Source organism: Kogia breviceps, chromosome 8 (genome assembly GCF_026419965.1).
Source record: "Kogia breviceps isolate mKogBre1 chromosome 8, mKogBre1 haplotype 1, whole genome shotgun sequence".
Classification (NCBI taxonomy): domain Eukaryota; kingdom Metazoa; phylum Chordata; class Mammalia; order Artiodactyla; family Physeteridae; genus Kogia; species Kogia breviceps.
In genome coordinates this window covers 20,863,128-20,882,789 of record NC_081317.1, presented here as the reverse complement: position 1 = coordinate 20,882,789, position 19,662 = coordinate 20,863,128, and the positions used below count along the sequence as shown (strand labels likewise).

At 42.5% G+C, this 19,662-nt stretch overlaps 1 protein-coding gene and 1 non-coding gene across 3 annotated transcripts in view; one reads left to right on the top strand and one right to left on the bottom strand.

Moving 5' to 3' along the window:
- Positions 1-19,662, top strand: part of SNX30 (sorting nexin family member 30) — a 113,869-nt gene that overhangs the window by 13,695 nt on the left and 80,512 nt on the right. The window lies entirely within an intron of this gene.
- Positions 11,349-11,421, bottom strand: TRNAW-CCA (transfer RNA tryptophan (anticodon CCA)). Its single transcript has one exon. It is a non-coding gene; the product is annotated as a tRNA-Trp (tRNA).

Genomic DNA, 19,662 nt, shown 5'->3' with positions numbered 1-19,662 from the left:
CTCTCCCGTCACTGCCAGGCTCCTTGGATGAGCGGTCTTTGTGCACCGCTTCCATCTGCCTCGCCATCTGCCTCCTCTTGCCTCAGCGTCGAGCCCCACGGGCCAGGTCCTGCCTCTACCACTCACGGCTCACGGAGAACTGCAGTGGCTGTTTTTCTGCTGTAGCATCCCAGGCCTTTAGAGCTGCAGACGGCTTGGTGGTCACTCCCTCCAAGACCCTCTTTTTACAATGGAGGAAACTGTGGCCCAGGGAGAGAAGTGATTTATCAGAGCAGGGTAACCCAGCTGGTTTGTGGCGGAGCTGAGGTTAGGACCCAGGTTTCCAGACCTTTGGTTCAGTGCTCATTTCTCCTTGACTGACATCATTAACCAACTTCCCCTCAGTGCTTTTTTCCCTGTCTTTTTTCTCAGGGTCTTACTCTGTTCACTGCTATATTCCCCAGCCCAGTGCCTGGAACATAGAAGATGCTTCATTCACTGAATGAATGGATTCTCTCCTCTCTTGGCCCTCCCCTGGTCTGCCCCTGCTTCTCTGGACCCTCCTCTTTTTTTTTTTTTTTTTTTTCTGAGCTCTAACTGTGAGCCCACGCCTGGCCTTTGCTAGTTCCTTATGTACCATCTCTGGATGGACTTTACTACTGCAGCAGGGCTTAGGATTCCCACATCTTCATTTCTAGCTTTAAACCCATCTTTCCAAGTATTTCTGTGATTCTTGTTTTTAGCACCTTATAATCACTCCATGGTGAGAGTATTTAAAAACCATGCCTTTCTTCACCTCCCCTTTTACATTTCCCACTTTTGTGTATAACATCACTGTTCTTTAATGTCTGTCTGCATTTCCATTGTCATTGTGAATATCCTAATCAAGATACATGATTATCTAACTGGTTTTCCTGCTTTGAGTCAGTCAGGTCCCTCCTCCCCAATCTATTTTATTCTGAACACTGTAGCCAGAATTCACCTTCCTAAAATATTGTGTGTGTCATTCCCCTCTTTGGAGACCTGCAGCAAGACCTTCCCTTTGGAGACCTTTCCATTGCTTACACAGTAATGGTCTGAGTCCTTAGCCTGGCCTTCTGTGATCAGGTACCTATTTACCTCTCTGATCCTCTCCTAGGAAGTTATGTCCCTGCCAAAGGATTTTACTCATGAGCTGCCTGGCATATCATGTGAATTCTTGCTTGCCCACCTTTGCTGAGCTTTTGTCCTCTGTGTGCCTTTCCAGCTGCCCCCTGCTATTGCCATAGACCTTTGCTGTTCAAGGTGTGGTCCATGGACCAGTGACATTAGCACCACCTGGGAGCTTGTTGGAAATACAGAATCTCAGGCCTAATTCCAGACCTACTGAATCAGAATATGCATTTTGACATGATCCCTAAGTCATTTTATGCGCATTAAAAATAGAGAAGCACTGTTTTAGAACAAGGTTATTTTTTTTTCACCACTGCATTATTTATTATAGCAAAAATCTGAGACCCAACTATCGCAATAGGGGATTAATTCAGTAGACTGTGATACATCTGTACATTGGTATATTTGACAGCCCTTAAAATGAAGGGTTTTTAGTAGCATAGGACAATATTTATGATATAATGCTAAGGGAACAAAGCAGGCTAACAATTGTATATCTCATTTAACTTTGCTTTTGTAACCATAAAAGAATGTTTTGGTTTTTTTTTTTTTTTTTTTTTTTTCCGGGTACGCGGGCCTCTCACTGTTGTGGCCTCTCCCGTTGTGGAGCACAGGCTCCGGATGCGCAGGCTCAGCGGCCATGGCTCACGAGCCCAGCCGCTCTGCAGCATGTGGGATCTTCCCGGACCGGGGCACGAACCCGTGTCCCCTGCATCGGCAGGCGGATTCTCAACCACTGTGCAACCAGGGAAGCCCCAAGAATGCATTTTTTAAAAGACTGAAAGCAAAACACGAAATGTTGACAGATGAACATTTCTTTCATTTCTTCAGATGAAAGGATTATAGGTGACTTTTTTTTTTTTTTTTTTTTTTTTTTTTTTGCCGTACGCGGGCCTCTCACTGTTGTGGCCTCTCCCGTTGTGGAACACAGGCTCCAGACGCGCAGGCTCAGCGGCCATGGCTCACGGGCCCAGCCGCTCCGCGGCATGTGGGATCTTCCCGGACAGGGGCACGAACCTGCGTCCCTGAGTCAGCAGGAGGACTCTCAACCACTGCACCACCAGGGAAGCCCTATAGGCGATTTTCTTTCTTTTTTTTTTTTTAAACATCTTTATTGGAGTATAATTGCTTTACAATGGTGTGTTAGTTTCTGCTTTACAACAAAGTGAATCAGTTATACATATACATATGTTCCCATATCTCTTCCCTCTTGCATCTCCCTCCCTCCCACCCTCCCTATCCCACCCCTCTAGGTGGTCACAAAGCACTGAGCTGATCTCCCTGTGATATGCGGCTGCTTCCCACTAACTATCCACCCCACCCTACGTTTGGTAGTGTATATATGTCCATGCCACTCTCTCACTTGGTCACAGCTTACCTTTCCCCCTCCCCATATCCTCAAGGCCATGCTCTAGTAGGTCTGTGTTTTATTCCCATCCTACCCCTAGGCTCTTCATGACATTTTTTGTTTTTTCTTAGATTCCATATATATGTGTTAGCATATGGTATTTGTTTTTCTCCTTCTGACTTACTTCACTCTGTATGACAGACTCCAGGTCCATCCATCTCACTACAAATAACTCAGTTTCATTTCTTTTTATGGCTGAGTAATAGTCCATTGTATATATGTGCCACATCTTCTTTATCCATTCATCCGTTGATGGACACTTAGGTTGCTTCCATGTCCTGGATATTGTAAACAGCTGCAGTGAACATTTTGGTACATGACTCTTTTTGAATTATGGTTTTCTCAGGGTATATGTCCAGTAGTGGGATTGCTGGGTCGTATGGTTGTTCTATTTGTAGTTTTTTAAGGAACCTCCATACTGTTCCCCATGGTGGCTGTATCAATTTACATCCCACCAACAGTGCAAGAGGGTTCCCTTTTCTCCACACCCTCTCCAGCATTTATTGTTTGTAGGTTTTTTGATGATGGCCATTCTGAGCGGTGTGAGATGATATCTCATTGTAGTTTTGATTTGCATTTCTCAAATGATTAATGATGTTGAGCATTCTTTCATGTGTTTGTTGACAATCTGTATATCTTCTTTGGAGAAATGTCTGTTTAGGTCTTCTGCCCATTTTTGGATTGGGTTGTTTGTTTTTTTGTTATTGAGCTGCAGCATGAGTTGCTTATGAATTTTGGAGATTAATCCTTTGTCAGTTGCTTCATTTGCAACTATGAACAAGGTTATTGAGCTTAGCTAAGCACTCACACCATCTGAGGACCTATTAGAGGATGCTGATGCCTGGGGCCCACCTCAAGAAATTTGGATATAATGAATCTAGAATGGCCCAGGGAGCAGTATTTTGTAAAAAGGCTTTTCCAGGTAATTCTAATGTGCAGCCAAGGTTGAGATCAATTGCCTTAGAAGAATTCTCTGATTCACTCAGGGGGAATGTGCCATCAGACATGTATGTCTCCTACACTGTGCTGTAAACTCCTTGAGGGCAGGGGCTCTATCTGATTGCTTATTGCTGTGATGTCAGTGTACGAACAAAGCCTAGGATGGGGTGCGTACCCAAATATTTGCTGAGTCAATAGATGGACATGAGCTAAATGACATGTACAAGAGTATTTGTTGCAATATTAGTTTTCATGGCAAAAGATAAGAAGGAGCCTAAATATCTGTCAGTGGGGAGCTAGTTTTATAACTAGGGTCATTTTAAAAATGTAGTATTAACAAGAATATGGCAGCCCCTATATATACTGATATGAAATAATGGCAAGATTAAGTAAAAAAAAAGAAAAAGTACAAGCCATGTGTAGTCTGCTATCATTTGTGAGTGTGTGTGTGTAAGAGTACAGGTGTGAATGTGTACACTAGCCTTGGAAGGATGCACCATTGCCTCTCAAAAGGGTAATTTTCTGACCCTTTGAGAATGTAATATTCCTTCCTTGGAGACTCTGACCAAATTAGAGAGAAAGAGCCCTCCTCCTCTCTCCCTAATTTGGTTAGTAATAGTTGATATTGATTAAAAAGGAAAAAGTTGACTAACCCTTAACTCCAATTAAATTTCAAATAGGCAAACGAGAAAAATGGGCCTGTCACTTGTAGTCCTGTGGGGTGGGATGTGTATGTTGTCCCTGCCTGGAAACTGAGTCATAACCAGTCAAAACCTAAAGAGGACAGAGCTAAACTGTTACTGAGGGGCTAGAAGAGAGAATGCTCTTCTGTAGTCTTTAATCTGTTCTGATCAAATACAGGTGCATACTGGCTCAGAGTGAGCTTTTACCCTTTTCTCCTGAGGGTCAGTCAATATTTTGAACTATCTGTTTTTCACCTGAATTAAGAATTAAGAAATTCCAACCCTCATTTCATGCTCTTGCCTCTGCCCTCCCTGACCAAAGGGCTGCCGTGGACCTTACCTGTCTCCATGAAAGAGAATGAGGTGTTTTCAGCCCAGTGACATCAGCTCTTCTTCCTCCCAGTCTTCTTCATGGCAATCCTTATCCTGGTGAGGGGTTCTGGGCTTCACTGCAGCTTCTTAGAGAGAGGGGCGGCCAACTTTCAAACATGTGGACATGGAAGACGTGGTGTTAGGAGGTGGTTATGTTAGGGATAGACTGACACCTCGTTCTAAGATGGTGCAGTTGACTTGAGTCTTTTGGTGTAACCAAATTCTCCTCCCCTGGTCTACTGGGAGGCTTGGCACATTATTGTGGGTACCTGTGGAGCTTTTTGAGTAGCCTAGGTAGTCTTTTATATCGCATTTTAGACCAGACTGTTCAGACTTTTCGATTGAATGAGATCCAAATTTGGGGCTAACATGTGCATCTGCAGATTTCTAAGCAAATCTCAAGTGCCGAGGTTTGAGCAAAATGGTCACCTCTCCACTTTCAACTTGACTCTGAAGAAGAAGGTAGCCCCTGTTTTTTTGTTTTTCCTCAAATCATTCTTCTCTTGGACATGTGAGTGGAAAAGGGTAACATTTATTGAAGACACATTGCAGTGTTCCAGGATTATAAGTTGTAGAAGCAGTGTTTGCATTTTACATAAACCAGTTTTGGTATCACACAGGTGAGTATATTTTCAGGTGTTGACCTTGGCAGGTTGGCTACTTATTTAAAGCCAACAAAATTACGACACTGTCCATTTTAAACTTTCTTTGTGGTTAAATTATGAAACTGATAGAAAAGTCTTGCTGTTGACTTATTCATGAATCAAGGAAACTTCATGTATTATATAGGTTTATGATATTGCAGGAAATGGGTAGAGGATCTGTCCATCATGAGAAACAATGTTGCCAGCAGCAGAAGGAATAGTTCATTTGCTCCCTCTGGTTCCAAATCAAGGAAGTGCACTATGTAAAGTAATTTAGAACTGCTACCTTAGAGAGGTAAATGGTGTAGGTTTGAAGCAGACACAGCTGAGTAGGAAAAAATGGAGCTTTCAGACTCGGCCAAGGGAGTCCTAATACAATCACTTACTGGCTGGGCAGTCACTTACCTGCCCTGAACCTCTGTTACCCTGTCAATAAAATGGGAATTCTAATAGTACCTACCTAATAAGGTTGTTCTGATAACTTAATGAGATTATGCATAGTAGGCCCCCAAAGCTGAGCTCATAACTGATTCTCATAACTGATCTGAACAACATATTTTAGATGACTGCGAAGATTCCTTGCCTGTTTTTGATAGGTACCGATGGTAGGCATAGGTGCATCATGTGGTGTGTTAACTTTCTGAACATAGTAGATGAAAGAAAGGAAAAATGCCTCCTAGAATATAGCAAGGCTGTACAGTTAAGGATTTTTATAAGACTGAACAGAAAAAGGAAGAGGAAACAGACCCAGTTCTGCAGAAGGAATCCATAAATTGTGGGAAAGAAAATCTTGAGTCAGCTCGAGACTTATTTTCTACAGTTCAAGGCCAGATTATGGATAGCTTTAACAAAAAATAAACAGGCCACAATAAACGTTCACAATCATGTTATATTTATATTACCGTTGATCTGATTATTACTGTGATTTGATTATGTTAGATATTTTCACTTCCTCTCCTTTATTGGATTTTCATTTTATTTGAGTAAGAGTAAATTACTCTTGGCTCATTCAACATAATGCTAAAAAAGGAAAAGAGGAATCTTTCTGATATGTGAGCTATGTACCTTGAAAAGAAAGGTCTGTTTCAACTGGCAAGAAAACAGAATTCCCTCCCAAAGGAAGTAGATGAGAGGAACCAGACCTAATCAGGAAGCTCATATTCCATTCATTTATTCATCAAACAATTATCAAGTGCCCGGCACTGTTCTAGGTGCTTCTAGCTAAATCCCCTTTGGACAGACCATTGCATTTCGGAACTTTCAGGTTCCAGTTTCTCTTCCTCTGCCCCAAGATTAAAAGATAAAGATCTAAAATAAACTGTTGTTTGCAGTTTCTTATTGCCAGTATATAGGGAAGCTATTTACTTCTGTAATGTTATCAGGCATTAGCCACCTTACTGAACTCCTAACACGTTTTGAATAATTTTTCAGTTATTTTCTACTTAGAAATCCAGATAATCATATATTTTGCAACTCACTGCTTCTTTTCAAAAATGTTTTTTTTTTTTTCATTTTATTGCATTGGCCAAGACCTATGGAAATTCTTAAAATATTGAGAGCATTCTTGTTCCTTGTTGAAGGGAATATATTGAGTATTTTCTTATTAGATATGTTTGCTGTTGTTTTCTTGTCAAGAAAGTTTTTTTTTTTTAAATTCATAGCTTACTAATAAAAAATATTTAGGAATGGAATTCAGGTTTAATAGAATGCCTTCTCAGCATCTATGGAAATTATCATTTAATTAAATTAATTTCTTAATACTGAACCATACTTACATTTATACTTAGGATAAGTCCTATTTAGTCTTGGGTTCAGTTTGCTAATGTTTTATGTGAATTTTAGTTTTAGTCTTTATTTTCTGTTTATTATGCTTTTTTTTTTTTTTTTCCTCATTTTCTCCATTTCTTGACTCTGGTTGCGTTGATCAGGTGTGCTTTGTTCAATTTTATTTTCCTCCAATTTCTATTTCCTGTTTCTATTTGACTAATGTTTATAATTATATTTTTCTACCATAGTGAAGATTTAGTTAGTATCTGTAACTTTCTCCAGAACAAGGAGAGACCTTGGGCTAGCTTTTACTTCCCCTTCTAGGTTTTAGTGAAATTATTGAGTTTTGAGTTCCTGATTGTGATCAGTCCTTTTTTTTTTTTTTAATTCCCCTTCTATTTTATGAATTCTTTTTTTAAACAGTTGAGTCAAATTTCACAGTAACATCAACTCTCCCTTAAACTAATGTTTTCTTTCTTGAACAAATCTTTATTCTGATTTATTTTTCAGTGTGCTGCATTATGTCTGAGAGTAACTTAAGGAAAAAAACACAACCACCCTGGGTGGTATACATTATATAACAACACCTGAGTGTATATATTATTGTGTGAGTGTATAAAGTATATATTATTCATGTCTGGTAATTTGGCTGAGGTATTCCCCTTGAGACATATATGGAGATTGCCCCATTGCCTTCTTTTCCACTTTAAAAACGTTTAAGAAGTTTAAAGCATTGCTGAAAATTAACTTATTGGGGTGTAATTTATATTAAAAAAACTGTGTCATTGAAGTGTGTGATTCAGTGAATTTCGGCAACAAGAGAGAGGTTATATACACCTGTGAAACCACTCTCACAATCCAGGTACAGAACATCACCTACAAAAGTTTTCAGGCACTTTTGTAGTCCATACTTTCCTCCACTGTTGGCCTAAGCAATCACTAATCTACTTTCTGTCACTATGTTAGTTTGCATTTTCTAGAATTTTATATAATTAGAATCATAAAATACACTTTGTGTCTAGTTTCTTTCACTCAACACTTTTATTGTTGCTATATCCATGGTTTGTTCTTTTTAAAAAAATATTGAATATATTCATTCATTCATTGAATGAATATATCACTATTTGTCTGTTCACTCATTAATGAACATGTAGGTTGTTCCCAGCTTTGGGCTATTACAAATTAAGCTACTACACTGAACAAAGGAGAGTAAACTAAACTTAAAGCAAGCAGAAGGAAGGAAATAAAGATTAGAGTGGAAATTAATGGAATAGAGGATAGAAAAACAATAGAGAAAATTAATGGGACCAAAATTTCATTCTTAGAAAAAATCAAAATTGACAGACCTTTAGCTGAATCGACCAAGAAAAGAGAAGATTTGAATTACTAAAATCAGAAATGAAAGAGTAGACATTACTGACCTTACAGAAATAATGAAGGGTTATAAAGGAATACTGCAAACAATTCTGTCAGTAAATTGTATGACTTAGATGGAATGGACAAACTCTTAGACACAAAGCTGCTGTGAACATTCATGTACATGTCTTTAGTTGACATGTTTTCATTTCTCTTGGGTAAATACCTAATAGTGGAGTTACAGTATACGAGAGTTCAGTAGCTCCACATCTTTGCCAACACTTGGTATTGTTTGATCAATTCTAGTGGATGTGTAGTAGTATCTCATTGTGGTTTTAATTTTCTTTTACATGGTTACTAATGATATTGAACCAATATTCGCATGCTAATTGCCCATTTGTATATCTTTTGTGAAGTATCTTCAAATTTTTTGGCTATTTTTATTAGGTTGTTTTTCTTACTGAGATGTATACATACCTATCTATATATTGAATGTAATATCTGTATTGAATTACTTACATATTCTTCAGTAAGGTGAAAAAATCACTTTATTTAGGTATGATTGACATACAAAAAGCTGTATATGTTTAATGTATACAACTTGATGAGTTTGGAGATGAGTACACATCTGTTGGAACCATCACCACAGTCTGTGCCATAAACATATCCATCACGTCCCAAAGTTTCCTCCTACCTTCTTTATATTATTATTACTAATATCGTTACAATTTGTGATAAGATGTACCCTCTTAGCAAAACTTAAAGTACTGTATACGATAGTTTTGTTAACTATGGACCCTGTGCTATGTACGTTAGATCCCTAGGACTTACTCATTTTGCATAGTTGAAACTTTGTACCCTTTGACTAATATCCCCACCCAAACCATCTTCCCCTTCCCCATCCCCCGGCAATCACCTTTGTACACTTTGCTTCTATGAAATGGACTATTTTAGATTCTTCAGATAAGTGGAATCATGCAGTATTTGTCCTTTTGTGACTGGCTTATTTCACTTGGCATAATGTCCTTCACGGTCATCCATGTTGTTGCAAACGGCAGAATTTTCTATTCTAAGGCCGAATAACTTTCCACTGTATGTATATACCACATATATCCTTATTAAGAGTTTTTGATGTATTCTGGATACAAGTGCTCATCAGATATATGTATTGTATTTTCTCCCATTCTGTGGCTTGTCTTTTTTACTTAAATTTTTGAGTGTGTGTGTGTGCATGCGTGAGAGAGAGAGAGAGAGGTTGAAAATTTTTTGGTGTTTGGTGTGGCCAGTGCATTCACATGGCACAAAATTCAGAAGATACAAAATTTTATCTGGTGATAAAGTCTCCCATTTGCCCAGGCCCCATCATTTCCCTTCCTCTGGCACAGGTTTCCCTCCCCAGAAGCAATCAGTGTTACCAGTTTCTGGAGAAACTTTCTAGAGGTAGATGTTATGCATAAATATGAAAGTGCATACATGTAATTCTTTTAAAAGTCAAATGTCTGCATACCTTACACAGAGTCTTGTACCTTGCTGTGTACACTTAGTCATAGATCTTGGAGATCATTCCATATGGTACATAAAGCTCTTCCTCCCTCTCCCCTCCCTTTCTCTCCACTCCCTTCCTTTTTTTTTAAATGACCCTCTAGTATTCCTTTGTTACTGTTAGTTCAGTGCCTGCAGTCCCAGATGAGAAGTCTGTGCCAGTGATTCTTTTTCTTCTGTACCCAATCTTCCACATATCCCTAGAGTTTTCTTCTTAAATTGAGAAATTTACCAGGCTGCTTGTATTTAGGTATATATTTTTCTTAGGTATTTCTGCTTTAAACCCTTTCAATTTTACCGCTTTGTCTATATCCTTTTTTTAGGAGAGAGGACTTGTGGATATCTGGATTTTAATCTCTCCTTTTTGGGTCTTCACTTTTTCTGGGCTCATTTTATCAGGTTATATTTTCATTCTTTATGTTGAGAGAATTCCTTGATTTGATCTTCTGAATGATGGATTTATTTTTAATTTCATTCCATTCCACTATTTCTACTTTTCTATTTTATTTAAATTTAATCTCACTTATGTTTGTTTTAGCAGTCATGTTTTTGGACCTGCTTTCAGATTGTGTTGTCCAAGATGGTGAGCCTGGCTGAGGGCAGGAGCTGACCACCTTCAGATGGGAGTGCACTGAAAAACAAATAGAAAGACCTTACGGTCTGCACAAGGGGGCTGCTGCTTCTGCCCTCTTGAGGAGGCACATGCTGTTGCCCGCCCCCAAGTAATGAGACTTGCTCTTGGGCCTCCTCTGGGGCATGTATTTGCATGGCCATGCGTACCTGTATTTGCGTATAAACATATACATATGTGCGCATAAGCAGCGCACAGACTCTGCAGTCAGCCTTTGCCTGGCTGCAGTGGTTAGGGTTGGAATGGGATGCCGCTAGAAGAGAATGGAGAATAGATCCTTGGAATTGCTCTTGGGCAGGATTCCTGTGTGTGCGCTTGGCTGATAACAGGACAATAGGCTGGGTGGACCCTTCTTAATTGAGGAAGTGGGGAAAGAGTTGCCCTGCAGTTGGAGAACTTCACAGCTGATCCCAAAGTACGGCTTCCTCTTTTCTTTCTTCAAGCTGCACTAGAAACTCAGCATTCCACAACCCTTTCCTCACCCAACACGCCAGCTCAGTGCCTGCTTCTGTTCTCAGTCACTCACTTCTGAATTGGGGGTTTTGTCAGACCCTTCCTGTGTCCAGCATTTCCCACTGTGGCCCAATTAGGTTTTGGTTTCTCAACTCTGGCTAAATTGGATTTTTCTGTAAATTTGATCCTGTCACATCTCTTCCAGAAATTATGCAAAAAGAAAAAAATTTTTTTTTGACTGATGGCATCCATCCCCATTTTCGGGATTTTAAAAATAGATTATCGTTTAAAAAAATATATATATATATATTTATTTATTTGGCTGCACCGGGTCTTAGTTGTGGCACTCAGAATCTTCATTGTCACATGTGGGATCTTTAGTGGCGACACGCGGGATCTTTAATGTGGCATTTAGAATCTAGTTCCCTGACCAGGGATCGAACCTGGGCCCCCTGCATTGGGAGCGTGGAGTCTTAGCCACTGGACCATCAGGGAAGTCCCTAAAAATAGATTTATTCTTAATTTTATATTTCCTTTGTCATTTCTGTGGAATTTGGAGGAACGTGAGAGTCAAGCCCAGGGCTCAGCCCACCCCCACTGTGGACGTAGTGGATTTCATTATCTTTCACTGGCAGGGATGTAACGTCCTCTTCCACCAGTTTCTTTGCTCCCCTTCCACATAATTTCAGTAAGAGCAGCAGCTATTAAATTGAGTGCCATGTGCTGTATCTCATGTCAGAGCTGATTTAATTGTTCTTTCGCTTTGTACCCGCTGTGTACCAGGTGGACATTGTTTTGGTTATGCACTGCTGCTTAACAAACCACCCCAACATGAAGTAGGTTAAAATACACATTTATTCGTATCCCTCGTGGCTCTATGAGTTACCTGGCCTCAGCTATATGGTTCTTGCTTGGAGTCTCTCATGTGGTCATCTGAAGGCTCAACTGTGCTGGGTGCCTAACTTGACTTGTGGCTGGCAGTTGACTTGAGTGACATCTCCATGTGGCTTGGGCTGCTCAAGGCAGGCTGGATGGTCTCCTGGAGGACGCATCCCAAGAATGCGCATCCCAAGAGACAGGAAGTGGAAGCTACTGGGCCATGTGACGGCTGAGCCCAGAAAAGGCACAGCATCAGTTCTGCCATATTCTTTTGTTCAAAGCATTCATAGGGCCTACCCAGATTCAAAAGGGGGGACTGATAGACTCCATCTCATGATGGCGGAAGCGGCCAGGGCACACTGCAGATAAATGTGGGATGGGAGATACCGTTATGGCCATCCTTTAAAATATATGAACTGACATGGATGCCATGCTGCAGATACAACGGTAACCGATCCCAGGACCACAGATCCTCAGACCTTACAGGGCAGAGGCGGGTACATAAACAGGCAGTAACAGCGCAGATGATGAGTGTTTTGAGAGGACCAGGCACTGGGGGCATGATGAGAGCAGAGTGGGGGATATCTAACCTAGACTGGGCAAGTGCTGGCATGGATGGGAGGTCATTGGAGAAAGAAGGCATCTTAGCGGGGATATCTTTGGAGCTGAGTCTTGGAGCACAAGGGGACATTAGCTAGGTGAACAAGGAGGGAGGAGGCATCCCAGGGAGAGGAAGCATCCCTCTCTGAGGTGTGGTAGGGTATGTGAGAGCTCATGGCACTCTGGGGGAATTGCTGGTAGACTGAAGATTGGCAAGTAATTGGGTGCTGCTGGCACATGTGATGGGAGTTGAAGCTGTAGCAAAAGTAGGTATGTTCTACCTTCAGATTCTGTGCATCCTTGGCCTGGCCTGTGAGCCCTCAGTAGGTTCTGTATCCAAAGTATATTAGGGGTGATGGATGGGCTGCTGAGGAGGATGGTGGAAGAGCAAGCCTCATCAGCTCCACTTTGGGGATCCTCCCTTGGATCCTCTCCATTCTTCATCATTCAGTTCCCCTGTTCCTTACACTGTGCTTCCCTTCTCAATCTGTAGCTTAAGTGAGCATGTAGATAAGGATTATGTTTGCTGTTGAAAGATAAGGGCAGACAAGGGGAGAGGAGGATGGGAGCTGGAGCTGGAGCACCTAGGTGCTTGGCTGAGCATTTTATTTTTTTGGCCGTGAGGCATGTGGGATCTTAGTTCCCCGACCAGGGATTGAACCCTCACCCTCTGCACTGGAAGCACAGAGTCTCATGCTTCCAGTAAGTGGACCGCCGGGGAAGTCCCTTGGCTGAGCATTTTAGATTCTGTCTCATTTGATGCTCTCCAAGACAGGCAAATAATAAAAATATTATCTCTGTTTTAAGGCTGGACTCTCTCAGCTTGTGAGGAGTAGACATGGGACAGGGTTACTTGTCACTGTACCCCCAGTGCCTTCACACATGCTTATCTCCAGCCTGTGTGTCCAAGATGGTGCTCCTGGCTTAGGGCAGGAGCTGGCCACCTTTAGACGGGAGTGCACTGACCTTCTGCTCTGCACCTGTGGGCTGCTGCTTCTCCCTTCTTGGGGAGGCACATGCTGTTGTCCCCAGGCAGTGAGATGTCCTAAAATTTTTTTAGGATGTAAAAATATTGATGTGATGTACTAGAAACTGTGTGGCTTTAGAACCAGAGGTAATCTTTTTAATCTTTACCAGTTTGATAGGAGAAATGATATCTTGTTTTCATTTTCATTTTGTTGTTTCCTATTGAAGTTGAACAGTTATTATTTTTTTATTGAAGTATAGTTGATTTACAGTGTTGTCTTAGTTTCAGGTTTACAGCAAAGTGATTCAGTCATAAATATATATATATTATGTAATATATATATCCTTTTTCAGATTCTTTTCCCTTATAGGTTATTACAAAATACTGAGTATAGTTCCGTGTGCTATACAGTAGGTCTTTGTTATATATATTTTTTTTTATTATTTTTTTTGCTGTGCCATGTGGCTTGTGGTATCCTAGTTCCCCAACCAGGGATCGAAACTGGTCCCACAGCAGTGAAAGTGCTGAATCCTAACCACTGGATCTCCAGGGAATTCCCCTGTTATCTATTTTAGATAAAGTAGTGTATGTATGTTATTTATTTATTTATTTATGGCTGTGTTGGGTTTTCATTGCCGTGCCTGGGTTTTCTCTAGTTGTGGCAAGCGGGGGCTACTCTTTGTTGCAGTGCGTGGGCTTCTCATTGTGGTGGCTTCTCTTGGTGCAGAACACGGGCTCAAGAGCACAGGCTCAGTAGTTGTGGCACATGGGCTTAGTTCCTCTGCAGCACGTGGGATCTTCCCAGACCAGGGCTTGAACCCGTGTCCCCTGTATTGGCAGGCTGATTGTTAAACACTGCGCCACCAGGGATGTCCAGTAATGTGTACAGTTAATCCCAAACTTCAAATTTATCCCTCCCCCCCAGTTTCCCCTTTGGTAACCATAAGTGTGTTTTCTATGTCTGTGAGTCTATTTTTGTTTTGTATATAAGTTCATTTGTATCATTTTTTTTTTAGATTCTACATATAAGTTATATCATATGATATTTGTTTTTGTCTGGCTTACTTCACTTCATATGATAATCTCTAGGTAGATCCATGTTGCTGCAAATGACATTATTTCATTCTTTTTTTATGGCTGAGTAATATTCCAGAACAATTAATATTTATTGGCCATACTTACTATATTTGTCCATTTTTATATCAGGCTCTGTCTTTAATGTTTTTTAAATTAATTTTTATTGGAGTACAGTTGCTTTATACTGTTGTGTTAGCCTCCACTGCACAACAAAATGAATCAGCCATACACATACAGACGTCCCCTCCCTTTTTAAAAAAAAATTTATTTTTGGCTGCATTGGGTCTTCATTGCTGAGCGTGGGCTTTCTCTAGTTGAGGCGAGCAGGGCTACTCTTTGTTGCGGTTCATGGGCTTCTCATTGCAGTGGCTTCTTTTGTTTCAGAGCACGGGCTCTAGACGCGTGGGCTTCAGTAGTTGTGGCACTTGGGCTCAGTAGTTGTGGTGGACAGGCTTAGTTGCTCTGCAGAATATGTGATCTTCCTGGACCAGGGCTCGAACCCGTGTCCCCTTCATTGGCAGGCGGATTCTTAACCACTGTGCCACCAGGGAAGTCCCTCCCCTCCCTTTTGGACTTCCCTCCCATTTAGGTTACCACAGTGCATGAGGTAGAGTTCCCTGTGCTTTACAATATGTTCCCATCAGTTGTCTATTTTTTACATAGTATGTCTTTAGTGCTGATTTTCAAAATCCTTAATACGTTGAAGCAAACAGCCTATGGTCATATATGTTCAAATCCTTTTCCCAGTTTGCTGTTTATCTTTTCACATTTATTGTTTCCTTGACATAGAGAAAAATTTGTTAAATCTGTTACTCTTCCTTTATGGATTCTGCTTTTGGTTTTTTTGTTGTTGTTTTTTGTTTTTTTCCAGTACGCGGGCCTCTCACTGTTGTGGCCTCTCCTGTTGTGGAGCACAGGCTCCGGACACGCCGGCCCAGCGGCAACGGCTCATGGGCCCAGCCGCTCCGCGGCATGTGGGATCTTCTCGGACTGGGGCACGAACCCGTGTCCCCTGCATCGGCAGGCAGACTCTCAGCCACTGCGCCACCAGGGAAGCCCTCTGCTTTTGGTTTTAAAAATTCATTTATTTTATTTATTTTACTTTTGGCTGCATTGGACCTTCATTGCTGTGTGCGGCTTTCTCTAGTTGCAGCGAGCGGGGGCTACTCTTGGTTGCAGTGCACGGGCTTCTCATTGCGGAGGCTTCTGTTGTTGCTGAGCACGGGCTCTAGGCACGTGGGCTTCAGTAGTTGTGGCACATGGGCTCAGTAGTTGTGGCACACAGCTTCAGTAGTTGTGGCTTGCAGGCTGCAGAGCTCAGGCTCAGTGGTGGCTCATGGGCTTAGTTGCTCTGCGGCATGTGGGATCATCCCGGACCAGGGCTCGAACCCGTGTCCTCTGAATTGGCAGGCAGATTCTTAACCACTGCACCACCAGGGAAGCCCCCATTATTAACTTTTTATTTTGAAATAATTATAGATTCACAGGGAGTTACCAAAGATGTATATAGGAAGGTCCCAGGTGCTCTTTATCCAGTTTCCTCCAATGATAACATCTTGCATAACAATACCAGCAAATTGACATTGGTACAATCGACAGAACTCATGCAGATTTCACCCATTTTACAAGCACGCATTTGTGAGTGAGTGCATGTGTGTAATTTGTTCTGTGCAGTTCTATCAGGTGTGTAGATGTCTGTAACCAGCACCACCACAGTCAACATACAGACAGTCCCACCACAGCAAGGCTTCTTCCTGCTGCCCTTTTATAGCCATGCCCACCCCGTCCTCCATCCCCAACCCGTGACACCTTCAGTCCTAAGAGTTTTTTAATGGCATTTTTAAATGACTGGAAAAAAGAAAGATGTTTATTTCATGCCATGTGAAAATTAGTGAAATTCAGACTTCTGTGTCCCTAACAGTTATGTCCATAATTCAGACATAACTGTGTCCATTCCATAATTTTATTGGAATGTAGCCACACCCATTTGTCCACCTACTGTATGTACCTACTGTACAGTCTGCTTCTGTACCACAACAGCAGACTGGAGTTGTTACAACAGAGACTGTGACCTGAAAAACCAGAAATATTTACTGTCTGGTCCTTTACCAAAAAAGCTTGCCAACCCCTGATATAAATCATCATCTAGTTTTCTTTTTTAATCTTGCTTTTAAATCGAGGTATAGTTGATGTATTGCACTTCTTTCTTTCTTTTTTTTTTTTTGCGGTACGCGGGCCTCTCACTGTTGTGGCCTCTCCTGTTGCGGAGCACAGGCTCCGGACGTGCAGGCTCAGCGGCCATGGCTCACGGGCCTAGCTGCTCCGCGGCATGTGGGATCCTCCCAGACCGGGGCAGGAACCCGTGTCCCCTGCATTGGCAGGCGGACTCTCAACCACTGCGCCACCAGGGAAGCCCTGCACTTATTTCCTTACATGACCTGATATTTATTTTTGCATTTGGTGTTAGAAAAGAATATAACTTAATTGTTCCCTAACTGGTTAACCAAATTCTCCATCAGCATTTATTGACTAATCTCTTCTCTCCTCACTATTTGAAGTTCCATAGTTATCATATACTAAATCTGTCCCATCAATTTAGGGAATGACAGGGTGAATCATCAAGCTATGTGGGCAGGATATATATTACCCAAGAGTTCTCTGGGGATGAGAAGCCCTCACCCCCTGCATTAGCGCTAAGTGTTCAATCAAGCCAGATGTGCCCGTGCACCGTGGTGTCTAACCACTCAGGTTTATTCCATGTGCAGACACTGTGGTGGGGTCTAGCTTTATTTTTCTGGAGTCCATGGGAGATTGCTGATGGCCAGATGGAGTTGTTTGTTAATGGTTTCTGGTCGTTTATGTTGGATCTTCTCTGGAGCTGGCTGGCTCTTAAAAATCCTTTGAGAGGCAAGGTGACTTGGTTTCTTTCTCTGGCACTGGTGGATCAGGAATTTAATTGTTTGAAGGGACACATGTGAAGGATTGCTCACCACCAGGCCCTACCGCAGATGCAAAGGTGAATGTGTGGCAGTGGGTACAGGGTCTCTTGTTGTGTAGGTGCTTGTTCCACGAAGTCTCTTGTGACCAGGGGGGCAGGCGGTGGCCAGCCACCAGCCTCTGCTCTGGCCTCTCAGGGCTGGGCTGGTTGTGCCTCTGCTTGTTACTGGCTGAGTGACGTTGGGCCCGTCCTGTAACCTCCCTGGACCTGCTCTCCTAGTAGGAACACGGATAATAAAGCCCACCCTCCACCCCCGCCCCCATCCCCACCCTTGTGTTATTTGAAGGGTTGAGAATACTGTGTAAAGCTTGCACAGTGCTCAGCGGATGGTATGAACTTACAATATTTAATTTATTTATTTGCCCTTGACTTAGAGGTGTGGTGTGTAGATGGCTGTGAAAAAGTATGGATTTTTGTCTCCAAGTCCTGTCATCTTTCTTTAGCCCCAAGAGTTTGCTTTCTGTTTTGGAATTTTGTTGTGTCATGAGTCACTTCAGAGCCCAGGCTCCCAGAGTGCTCAGCTGGCCACCTTCTGCTCTCTGCCAAAGGTGGCTTCAGGTGACAGAGAGAACCCTCTGGCCAGGTGTTGGAGCCAGGCGGCGCTAACAGCCTGTGAGCTGTTTGTTCATCTGGCCTTAAGTGGATGGTGGTGCAAGATTTCGCCCCCGTGAGTTCCTGCCATGAGCGTGCTGGCTGTGACAGTGGAAAAGGGACTTGAGTCAGGGTATCCCTGAAGCAGGTGATGGAAGGTGAGTGGGAGGCAGCTCCCACCTGGGTAAGAATGTCAAGTGCCTGGTGACCTTGGTGGACCTTGGTGTAAGCCTTTGCTGAGCACGGTCATTTTGGCAGGACTTGCCCTCTTGACCTAAGGATGGGCTTTGTGGATTTAACCACAGCACAAAGGGCAGTTGAACTTGTGTTTACTCGATTTTGCTGGACCTGCAGGAATTTCTAATCCTCTGTAATTTACCTGTGTTTGAAACATGATCCCCCTGGTGTGGCCAGACTGTTTTTTTCTGCTGAGGAGACATTCATCAGAGTCTCCCAGGGCACCCGACCTTATTGTTGATGACACTTCTCACCTGTCCTTTCCTCTCCGTGGCATCTACCACCTGGCTCAGGTACCATTCGGGGGCGGGGGGAGGTGTGCCTGGACAATTACAAGAGCTCCCTCTTGTCTCCTATTTCTTCCCCTTTCTATCTGATCTGTGTGTTTTTTTCTGAAGTCTTTTAGAAAAAGTTATGTAGGAGTGCCACTTTCCTGCTTAAAAGCTTAGCCACTGCCTGTGGGGTGCGCCTCAAATTCCTAAGCCTGTTATTTAAGATCCCTCAGAGTCTGGAGCTCATTGGACCTCCAGGCCTTGCTTCCAGCCACCGCCCCTGGGCGTCTCATGTTCTGTCCACGTTGATGGTCCCCAGCTGTGCCCCCCACATCTCACCCTGTGGCAGTTCTGCTGAGGCCGCGCTCCACGCCGGGAACACCTTTTCCCTGCCGAGTGGCTAGTCGCTGTGTACAGGGGCTTTCACAGACATTCTCCATACTCTCCGTGCGGCCTGGCCGCCTGGATGGGGTGACCAGCGAACGTTGGTGAATTTCAGTGGTTTTCTTACTGCCGCATATCTGGTAGGAGAGCTGGAATGTGAGGCCAGACCTTGTTCAGTCGGGCTGCCTCTCTGGAGCCGTCCTCGGAGGGCAGAGTTACTCTTGGCTGCTCTGGACTCCAGCACAGCAGTTTTTCCTTATTCACGTATTTATCTCATTACATCACATTGCTATTTGTCCTGGGTCTGTGCCACACCCCGTACTCCACCCCAAAACTTGATTCCTCAAATAAATCCCTTATCAGCTTGCTTTCCCGTGCATCTAGGGTAGTACCTGGTACTCAGTGGGAACTTGATAAATGTTTGTTCGGATGAATACATGGATAAGTAGATTTTTCTTTCCATATTCTCTAATTTGTGGTTTGAGGGAGGATAGTACCCTGGTAATTAGGCTACTTAAAACTCCTGTGTGTTGGAAAACATCTCTCTTTTGGTCTATAGAAGAAATAGAAAGTGATGATTATTTTGTCCCATTCCCTCTGCCATCTCACAGAGATTCCTTGGAGAAAGATGCTGAAAACATATTTAATTATATATATTGTAGGAATGTAATCTTTAGTGAAATTTTGTCAAACAAGCTATACCTAGGAGTGGCTTTAAGGAAAGCTGACTC